We start from the raw sequence: 10836 nt of genomic DNA, 5'->3' as shown, positions 1-10836 counted from the left end.
GCGGAGGGCGTTCCAGGGTAAAACGACTTCCGGCGCTGGCGCGCCGCCTCCTGGGAAATGTAGTCCAGTGACGGGCCGGGCCGAAAACGGTGAGTTGTGCGCTTTGGCTGTTGAGGCCGGGCGGGTAGCGGTAACCAGGCCTACCTACGCCTCGGAGGCTGCTCGGGATTCAGCTGTAACCTAGGAGCTCCCAGAAGTTTAGACGTAGGCGGTCATGGAGCGTGGCGGGGAGCCAGAAGAGGGAACCCAAAAGTGGGACCTGGGCGTCTGAGATCAAACTAGGCTGGAGAGTTTAAAGGGGAGGTATCCGCGAACTGGACAAAGGAGGATCCGAGTGTGTGGGAGGTGTGTGAGACCGTAATGAGACTGCGTGTGTGACTGGTTTTGGGGAGTAGATGAGTGAACGAGAAACTGCGTGCGGGTAAGAATGACATGTGTGAGAGAGGTGGGGGTCAAGATTGTGTGTGTCTTTGAAGGTGGAGGGCCATATTCTCGGTATATGTGGTAGGGGTAATTGTGTGTGTGTGTGGTAGGGGAAAATTGCGTGTGAATATGTGTATATGTGTGGTCACTGTATGGGCGACTGAGATTGTGACTGTGGGGAAAACTGATGACTCTGAGCCTCATTTCCTTATTAAATGGTGGTAATAAGGGTATGTCTTCCTGCAGCATCAATTTTAAAGGGAAATACTGTGATGGATCACTTTTATGTGGCCTTTCTAGCCATAGTCTTGTAACTCCTACCAAAAGATTGGGTGGGACTATGCAAATAAGGTGCTTGTGGTCCACCATGGAGATTGGACAGCTTGGTAATAATACAAATAAAGTGCAAGCACCCTTGTGGAGTGTTGGGACCATGCAAATAAGGTATATGGGACCCTAGTGAGGGGATTGACCTTAAAATGAGCCATCTTAGAGGTGGAAAGGGGGGACCTCACTACCACCAAGAAGAGACAAGAGTGAGGCATGTCCTTTGGACCTGGGGTCTCTGCACTGAGAACCTCCTAGACCCAGGAGACAGATCTGTAACATTGGAGATGGCACTAGGTGGCGAGAAGAGAAACAGCAGTAGAAGAACCAGAAGACCAGTGCAACATGGCACAGTGGGCTTCCTGGCCCATGGAGCAAGGTGGTTACAGTGGGTGTGCCCACCCATGGAGCGAGAGCGGAGCACCTTTTATATCCTGATTCATTCCTGATCATGAATTGTAACTGGGTACTTCCCTAATAAACCCCAGAATCGTAAATATTGTTTGTGAATTCTGTATGGCCATTGCAACAAATTATCGAACCCAGCAGAGTTGTAGAGAGTGCCATGGGAGGGACAGCTGATGTAGGAATTGGTAAGAAGGTTGGAGAGAGGAGGCGTGTCTGACCTCTGCTTCACAGGAATCAGCCTTGGTCTGTTGATGTTGGTGATGACTCTCTCTCCTTCCCCTGGTGAAGTTAGACAAGGAGGTCCGATGCCCACACCACACCATTTTTACAGGAAAAAAAGCTATGTAATTGATATAATAAATAATTTAAAGCATTTTTTTTCTTGTTCTATAAACAGACGTTTATTTTGGAATAGTACATAAAATCAGTAAGATGTTTTAAATGGGATATTTTGGTTGGGGGGTGCCTCCAGGAGCCTCCCTCCAGACATCTGTTCTTTGGGAGACATTGGTGGGGCTAACATTTAGAGATGTGATTGTTGAATTCAACCAGGAACTCTGGCTACAATTAGAAGATGTTCAGAGTAAACCCTTCAGGAATGCGATTCAGGAGAATAGACCAACACAGCACATTGGAGAATAAGGATCAGTGCTCAGGTATGGACAGATTCTCCATATAATTCAGTTTTTGAAAGTAAGGTGCTGTCATCAATTTCTGAAATACTTGGAACCTTCAGATGGCATAATAGGTTCAGTTTTGAGATACATATTTCAAATAGTCTCAGGCCCTTTGCTACATGATTGTTTCATGTTTGGCCTTTAAGGTGAAACATTATTTGCTTTCTTTTTTATGTGATAACTTTCTTGTGCATTGGTAGAATCTGTGCCTTCCTTATTTTTCAGAAGCCCTAAAAGGCCCAGGCTCAGTCTGAGTTTTGGGATAATGCTTGAATTTTAATTCAAGTCTTGCATCATTTTCCCACAAATAGGCTATATCACATTACCAAACTGGATAAAATCCTGAAGTTGAAACAAGAAGAGATGCTGTGTGGTGGTGTGTAGAAGCCATATAAAGGAGATTCTATCCAAGTGAGTGAGAACCAGGCAGATACGGTGTCGCATTCATTGTCAAAAAGAACGCTTCAAGATTAATCCTGAAGTACAATGCTGTCAGTAATAGAATAATATCTATACACCTACAAGGAAGACCAGTTAATACGACTGTTATTCAAATTTATGCATCAACCACTAAGGCCAAAGATGAGGAAATTAAAGATATTTACCAACATCTGCAACATCTGAAATTGATCAAACATGCAATCAAGATGCATTGATAATTGGTGATTGGAATGAGAAAGTTTCAAACAAAGAAGGATTGATAAATTGGAAAATACAGTCTTATGACAGAAATGACACTGGAGATTACATGATAGAATTTTGCAAAACCAATGACTTCTTCATTGCAAATACCTTTTTTCAACAACATAAATGGCGACTATACCCATGAACCTCACCAGATGGAATTCACAGGAATCAAATCAACTACATCTGTGGAAAGAAATCAGAACAAACCCAGGGGCTGACAGTGGAACAGACCATCAATTGCTCATATGCTCATATTCAAGTTGAAGTTGAAGAAAATTAGAGTAAATCTGTGAGAGCCAATGTACAACCTTGAGTATATCCCACCTGAATTTAGAGACTCTCGAGAATAGATTTGATGCATTGAACACTAATAACTGAAGACCAGATGAGTTGTGGAATGACATGAAGTATATTATACATGAAGAAAGCAAAAGGTCTTTAAAAAGGCAGGAAAGGAAGAAAAGACCAAAATGGATGTCAGAAGAGATTTGAAATTTGCTCTTGAACATCGAGTAGCTGAAGCAAAAGGAAGAAATGATGAAGTAGAAGAACTGAACAGAAGATTTCAAAGGGCGGTTTGAGAAGACAATTATAATGAAATGTGCAAAGAGCTGGAGACAGAAAACCAAAAGGGAAGAACACTGTCAGCATTTCTTAAGCTGAAAGAACTGAAGAAAAAAATTCAAGCCTCGCGTTGCAATATTGAAGGATTCTACAGAGAAAATATTAAACAACACATGAATCATCAAAAGAAGATGGAAGGAATACACAGAGTCACCGTTCCAGAAAGATTTGGTTGATGTTGAAACATATCAGGAGGTAGCATATGATCAAGAACTGATGGTACTGAAGGAGAAAGTCCAAGCTGCATCGAAGGCATTGGCGAAAAACAAGACTCCAGGAATTGATGGAATACCAATTGAGACGTTTTAACCAACTTATGCAGTGTTAGAGGTGCTCACTAGTACATTTTCCAAAGAAAGGTGATCCAACAGAATGTGGAAATTATCAAACAATATCATTAATATCACACACAAGTAAAATTTTGCTGAAGATCATTCAAAAGCGGTCGCAGGAGTACATCAATAAGGAACTGCCAGAACTTCAAGTGGGATTCAGAAGAGGATGTGGAATAACAGATATCATTGCTGATGTCAGATGGATCCTGGCTGAAAGCAGAGAATACCAGAAGGATGTTTACCTATGTTTTATTGACTATGCAAAGGCATTCGACTGTGTGGATCATAACAAACTATGGATAACATTGTGGAGAATTGGAATCCCAGAACACTTAATTGTCTCATTAGGAACCTGTACATAGACCAAGAGGCAGTTGTTCAGATAGCACAAGGGGATACTGCAGGGTTTACAGTCCAGAAAGGTGCGTGTCAGGGTTGTATCTTTTCACCAGACTTATTCAATTTGTATACTTAGCAAATAATCTGAGAAGCTGGACTATATGAAGAAGAACACAGCATCAGTTTTGGAGGAAGACTTATTTACAGCCTGAGATATGCAGATGACACAACCTTGCTTGCTGAAAGTTAAGAGAACTTGAAGCACTTACTGATGAAGATCAAAGACCACAGCCTTCAGTGTGGGTTACACCTCAGCGTAAAGAAAACAAAAATCCCCACAACTGGCCCAGTGAGCAACATCATGATAAACGGAGAAAAGACTGAAGTTGTTGAGGATTTCATTTCACTTGAATCCATAGTCAATATCCATGGAAGCAGCAGTCAAGACATCAAATGACACATTGCATTGAGCAAATCTGCTGCAGAAGACCTCTTTAAGATGTTAAAAAGCAGAGATATCACTTTAAGGACTAAGGTGTGGCTGATCCAAGCCATGGTATTTTCAACTGCCTCATATGCATGTGAATGCTGGATGATGAATAAGGAAGAGAGAAGAAGAATTGATGTCTTCAAATTATGGTGTTGGTGAAGAATTGGACTGCCAGAGGAAGGCACAAATCTGTCTTGGAAGAAGTACAGCCAGTATGCTTGTTACCGCAATTTTGCAAGTTAGAGCTGTCTGCCACAAATAGCCAATTCTTGAGACGGGTGAGGTGGGTAAAAAAAAAAGAGGTGGGTAGCAAGAGGTTTATTAGACATACCGGTATATGGAGACAGAGGGGAATGATCTCCTCCTAAATTCATCTGTCTCAACAGACTACCGATCAGCTCGGGTTTTTAAAGGAAAAGGGGCCATAAGTTTTAGGGACTTGTGGAATCTGCACTCTTTCTTCTGTCTGGTTTCGGTGGTCGTATCTCAAACGTGTTGATCTTTTCCTGCCATTATCCCATCAGCTCAGGGGGTAGCTGGTGCCATCCTTCATCTTATTGGACAAGCTTAGATCAGTATCACTTGTTTTCCACAGTCTTAGAGGAAACATTGGTTAACACTTAACAATTTGGGGAGCTAACATCAGGATCTTACTTGGAGGCAGGGATGGGCTAAGAGAGGGAAAGGAGAGAAAGAAGAAAGAAGAAGGAAAAGAAATTGGTTTAGGTACTGTTCAAGATATGGCTGAGCAGCCTGTTTCATGCTCATTGGAAGCAAGAATTACTAGGTTTCACCTCACATACTTTGGACATGTTATCAGGAGGGACAAATCCCTTGAGAAGGACATCATTCTTGATAAAGTAGAGGGTCAGTGAATAAAAAGAAGACCCTCATCAAGATGTATTGACACAGTGGCTGCAACAATGGGCTCAAGCATAGCAATGATTGTGAGGATGGTGTAGGACCGGGCAGTGTTTCGTTTTGTTGTACGTATGGTTGCTATGAGTCAGAACCAACTGGACGGCACCCAAAGCAACAACAAAGTTGGATGTTTTTAATCTGCTAATTTGTTATACATTCTTTAAAAACCTTTCAGTGGTTACCCTAGCTATTACAATATTCTTCCTTGATTTAATCTAAGAGAATTGATTACTTTTGCCATTTACTCTTAGAATGTTTTAACTCCATTTACCCTTATCCTCATTTTGCTTTATTGTTGTCATATATTTAAATTCTACATACATTTCAAACCCTAGAGGATATAATTATTTTGTACTGCTAATATTCATTTATATTTATTCATGTATTTACTCTTACTATTGTTTTTCCTTCCCTCCTGAATTTCTTTTTGTTTCCTCTGGGACCCTTTTCTTCTGAAGAACTATGTTCAAGTTTTTTTTTTTTTTTTTTTAGTGCGGTTTTGCTGGCAATGGACTCTTGTAGTTTGTGTGAAATGTCTTTTTTTAAATTTTTTGCCTGTCCCTTTTGAAAATTATTGCTGACTATAGAATGTTAGGTTTATATTCTTCTCTGAGTATCATGAAATTCTTGAATCTGGTTGATGTCTTTAATTAAGTTTGAGGAATTATCTGCTGTTTTCTCTTCAAATATGGCTTCTGCCCCCCATGCTTTCTCTCCTTTTTTCTTGGTTCTCCAATTATACATACATTAGACTTTTCTACTATATCCCATGAGTGTTTTATTCTCTTTTCTGTAATATCTATCTCTTTTTCCTTCAATTTGTATGTTTTCCATTGGTTCTTCTTCCAATTCAGTGATCCTTTGTTTTGTTGTATCTTTTCTACCTTTAAACCCATTAAGTCCTTAATGCCAGTTATATAGATTTTTAGTTATATAGAATTTTCATTTGATTCTGTTTTACAGATTCCAGTTATTTGTTGTAATTCTCCATCTTTTTATTTTTTAAAGTTGTCTACTTATCAATAAGCCCTGCTAGCATAGTGATTAAGTGTTTGGCTGCTAACTGAAAGGTTGGCAGTTTGAACCCACCAGCCATTCTGTGGAAGATGTGGCAGTCAGCTTCCATAAAGATTTATGGCCCTGGAAAACCTATGGGACATTTCTACCCATCCTACATGGTCGCTAAGAGTTGAAACCTACTCGATGGCAGTGGGTTTAGTGTTTTGGGTGTCTACTTATCAGTACAACTTTGATCTGGTTCTATTGTTTGTTTTTTTCCTTGGTTTTCTGTCATATGATCATGCCTGTTGGTATGCTTAATAATTTTTTGTCAAATCACGGACATTGAGTATAAAAAATAGTAGAGGCTGCAGATATCTCCCTCTACAGAGGATTTATCTTTTCCTCTCCTGGGCAAATAGAGCAGGGGTTGATCACCTTAATTCAGTCAGTGACTAAGTAGAGACAAGTCTTCATTACAGTTTTAGTGAGGGTCTTTCTGCCTCTGGTTTTCTTCTGCTCCTAGGGCATAGCCCTTCAGGATTTCAATATGAAAATTTGGTGTATACACCAGAACCCATCCCCCTGTCAGGGTCTGAATTCAAATCTTTGTCTCCTTAGCCCAGGAAGATTGCCAAACTCTGCACTGCTTTTTGGAAGATTTTTGCTTAAGCCTCTTAGCATCCTGGCCTGCTCAGTTTCAGAAATGGGCAAATGTGTGGAAAAGAAAACTGAGCATATTTCAGGGTCAGGTCTCTGTCCCTCATTTCTCACAAGGATCTTGGCCCATCAAATCTCCAATTTTGTCTTTTCAGGCCCACAATACCACCTAAAGTCCCAACAATGTGGGTTCTTATCCTTTTGTCTTTTGCCAGGAATTGGCAAATAACCCCCCAAAAAAGATGACTGCATAAAGTCTGACCAAATCCAGTGCTGTTGAGTTGATTCACACTCATAGAACCCTGTAGGACAGAGCAGAACTGCCTCATAGGGTTTTCAAGGCTGTAACTCTTTACAGAAGCAGAATGCCACATCTTTCTCCTGTGGAGCAGCTGGGGGTTTGAACCACTGACCTTTCAGTTAGCAGCTGAACACTTTAACCACTACACTACCAGGGCTCCCTGTAATGTCTGTAGGTCATCCAATCTAGAGACTTGACCATGCTAGTCCTGGTTGTTTTAAAAGCTTTCCTATGCCTTTCTGCATGACAAAAAAAGTCATAACCAAAGTCAAAATGGTTTTACTTATTTTTTTAATCTGGCTCTTCCAGTCCTCTTCAGGAATGTTGATTCACTGCAGGCTACTCGATCATACCCTTAGTTACCTAGTGCTGCTGTAACACAAATACAAGTGGGTGAGTTTAAAGAACAAATTTATTTCCTCACAGTTCTGGAGGCTAAATGTTCAAATCAGGGTGTTAGCGTTGTCAATTCCTTCCTCCTTAGTGAAGAAAACCAGTTGCCATCCACTGGACTCCAACAAATGGTGACCCCATGTGTGTCAGAGTAAAACTGTGCTCCGTAGGGTTTTCAATGGCTGATTTCTTGGAAGAAGGTCATCAGGCCTTTCTTCAGAGGTGCCTCCAGGTGGACTCGAACCTCCAACCTTTTCTTTAGCAGATGAACATGTTTGTACCACCCAGGGACTCCATTCCTTGGTTTGTAGATGATTCTCACATGGTGTCTGTTTTCCCATATGTGTGTCTTTCTGTCTATTCTGGTCTTTTTATAACTCACAAGTGATTAGGTTTAGCATTCACCCAACACTGGTATGACCTCGATTGATTGGTTACATTACATGAGATTGCACTATGGATCGTGATTACATTATATTAAATGTGATTACATTAGATTACATTATAGAAGATAATCTACTCTACTCAAGGCCAACTGATTCAAATGTATGTACCAGAGCCTATGAGACATCAGTGGATCAGTGGTAGAATTCTCACCTTCCATGTGGGGGACCCAGGTTTGATTCCTGGCTAATGTACCTCATGCACAGCCACCACCCATCTGTCTGGTGGTTTGCATGTTGCTATGATGCTGAACAGGTTTTGACTGTATTATTGACTTTATTTTGTTAGGAGTCAAGCTGAGCATCTTTTTAAATGCTTAAAAATTATTATTTCTATGAATTTATTTATTTTGCCTGTTTTGCTATTAAAATTTTCTAAGTTCTACAAATCTTAAATTGTCATTTTTCATTGATATGTGTGAGCTCTTTATAGGTGAGAAAAATCAGTGCTTTACCTCATATGTTCATCTGCCTTACAAATTTTTTTTTTCTGGTGTCCATCTTTTTATATCTGTTCAAGTCCTTTGCTCATTTTTTTAATTGGGGTTTTCTTATTGTTGAGTTTTGAAAGTTCTCTATATATTCTGGGTACAAGTTCTTTTTCTGATATACAATTTGCCAATATTTTCTCCCATTGTGTCCCTTGTCTTTTACCAGTATTCATGAACAGCATAAGTTTTAATTTTTATGAAGCCCAATATACCAATTTATTCCATTATGGATCATGTTTTTGGTCTCATGTCTCAGAACACTTTGTCTAAACACAGGTTATGAATATTTTCTCCTATATTTTTTTCAAGAAATTTTATAGTTCTATGTTTTACATTCAGATCTATGATCCACTTTGAGTTAGTTTTTACGTAAATTGTGAGGCTTAGACTGAGGTCCTTTTTTGGACATGGATGACCAATTACTCCAATGTCATTTGTTAAAAATATTATCCTTTCTTCATTGAATTGCTTTTGCACCTCCGTCAAAAATCAGATGGCTACATTTGTGGGGTCTATTTCTGGACTCTTCATTCTGTTCCATTAATCTGTCTATCCCTTTACCAACAGCACACTGTTTTAATTACTTAGGGTTTCTCAATCTAGGCACTATTTTGATACTTTAGGCTGGATAATTCTTTGTCATGGAGGGCTCTTCTGTGCAATGTCAGTCTGTTGTGACAACCAAAAAGTTTCCAGACATTGTCAAATGTCCTCTCAGGGAGAAAGTAACTCCTGGTGGAGAACCACAGCCTTAGGTCCTTTTAACATATTAGTCATACCAAAACCAAACCAAACCCATTGCTGTCGAGTCGATTCCGACTCATAGTGACCGTATAGGACAGAGTAGAACTGCCCTGTAGGGTTTCCAAGGACGGCCTGGTGGATTTGAACTTACAACCTTTTGGTCAGCAGCTGTAGCTCTTAACCACTACGCCACCAGGGTGTCCACTGTGCCACCAGGGTTTCCATATTAATCATAGGTATTTTAAATTCCCTGTTCATATATGCTGAGTCCAACTCTTAACACTACTCTGTGTCTTGGAACTATCTTGATTTTATTTTTGGCATTTTCATGCCTCATATTTTTTGTTGAAAGACACACATCTTGTTTAAGACAATAGTGTGCAAAAAAAAAAAAAAGAATTAACATAGCAGAGTTTCCCGTGAACTTCCCTGGTTGACGACATTTCACGTGTTGAAATAACTTGTTGCTGGGGGAATTCAGCTTGTCCTGTGTGAATCTACTGGGAGAGGATCCTTACAAATTTGGGCCTGTTTCTCCCCCCAACACCCTTTCTCCCATGTGCCTTTTACTTTTGCTTTGTATCCTTTCAGGAGCCTTGGTGGTGCAGTGGTTAAAGCAATCCACCGCTAACCAGGCCCATGGTTCAAACCACCAGCGGCTCTGCTGGAGAAAGATGTGGTAGTCTGCTTCTGTAGAGATTTACAATCTTGCAAATCCTATGGGGTCACTATGAGTTGGAATTTGTGAGTTTGGTTTGGTTTTTTCTATCCCTTCTCTGTAATAAATCATAGTCTTCAATATGACTATATGGTGAATTCTGTGAGTCCTCCCAGCGAATTGTTGAACCTGGGGGGTGGGGACTTGGGGACCCCCAACGCAGTAGTAACTGAGGTTAGTAATTTTTATGTCTGGATAGGCACACCTTTTCTGCAAGGCTTTTAATATAGGTGTTTGAGTTAATCCAGTGAGAAGTTTAACAAATAAGCAAGAAACAGACTATTCATAGAATTAGATTGCATTCACGTAATTTAAAAAAAGTAGGTAACAGATGACAAGCCAAGATATTATTGTTCTAAAGGTCAGGATGGTGCGCATTTCCTCTTGCACATACTATTTCTTCACTGTGTGGAGTTACACTGAACTTATACATTTTAAGCACTTCAGGTACTTTCCATTTCACAGTAAAAATTTTCCAGAAAAAACCTTTTAAAAGATTACCTGATGATTTGAAAATACTGGGAAAAAAATTACTCCTCTGTGAGAAAGTTTAGATATAAATCAATGATGAACAAATAGAAAAGGAAACAAAATTTTAAAAAGCTGGCAATTAACTGCAACAACAACAAAAAATGGTCTGGGCATGAATAACACTTACAAGGTAACACTAATGTAAACATGAATACTGGGAAGATGAGAATAGAGAATACAGTAGTATTTCTATTTGCGGATGTGAGGGACACTGCACCCAGCTTCGATGAGGAGTTCCAGTGGCTTCCTACTCAGGGGACCCCCCTGGGGCCGGGCACCTAGGTTCGCCCCTCGGACCCTCCTTCGCTTCATCCTTCTCCAGGAT

General features: G+C 40.1%; 1 protein-coding gene across 1 annotated transcript in view; it reads left to right on the top strand.

Moving 5' to 3' along the window:
• Positions 1-83: 83 nt before the first annotated feature.
• LOC126086095 (zinc finger protein 790-like) overlaps positions 84-10836 on the top strand; it is a 46979-nt gene continuing 36226 nt past the window's right edge. Inside the window, exon 1 of the mRNA XM_049902197.1 lies at positions 84-89. The gene's annotated coding sequence lies outside the window, so the exon portion shown is untranslated. The remainder of the gene's footprint in view (positions 90-10836) is intronic.

The sequence above is a fragment of the Elephas maximus genome, chromosome 11 (genome assembly GCF_024166365.1).
Source record: "Elephas maximus indicus isolate mEleMax1 chromosome 11, mEleMax1 primary haplotype, whole genome shotgun sequence".
Classification (NCBI taxonomy): Eukaryota; Metazoa; Chordata; class Mammalia; order Proboscidea; family Elephantidae; genus Elephas; species Elephas maximus.
Note: the sequence above shows the minus strand (reverse complement) of the source record. Positions and strands in the feature narration are given on the sequence as shown.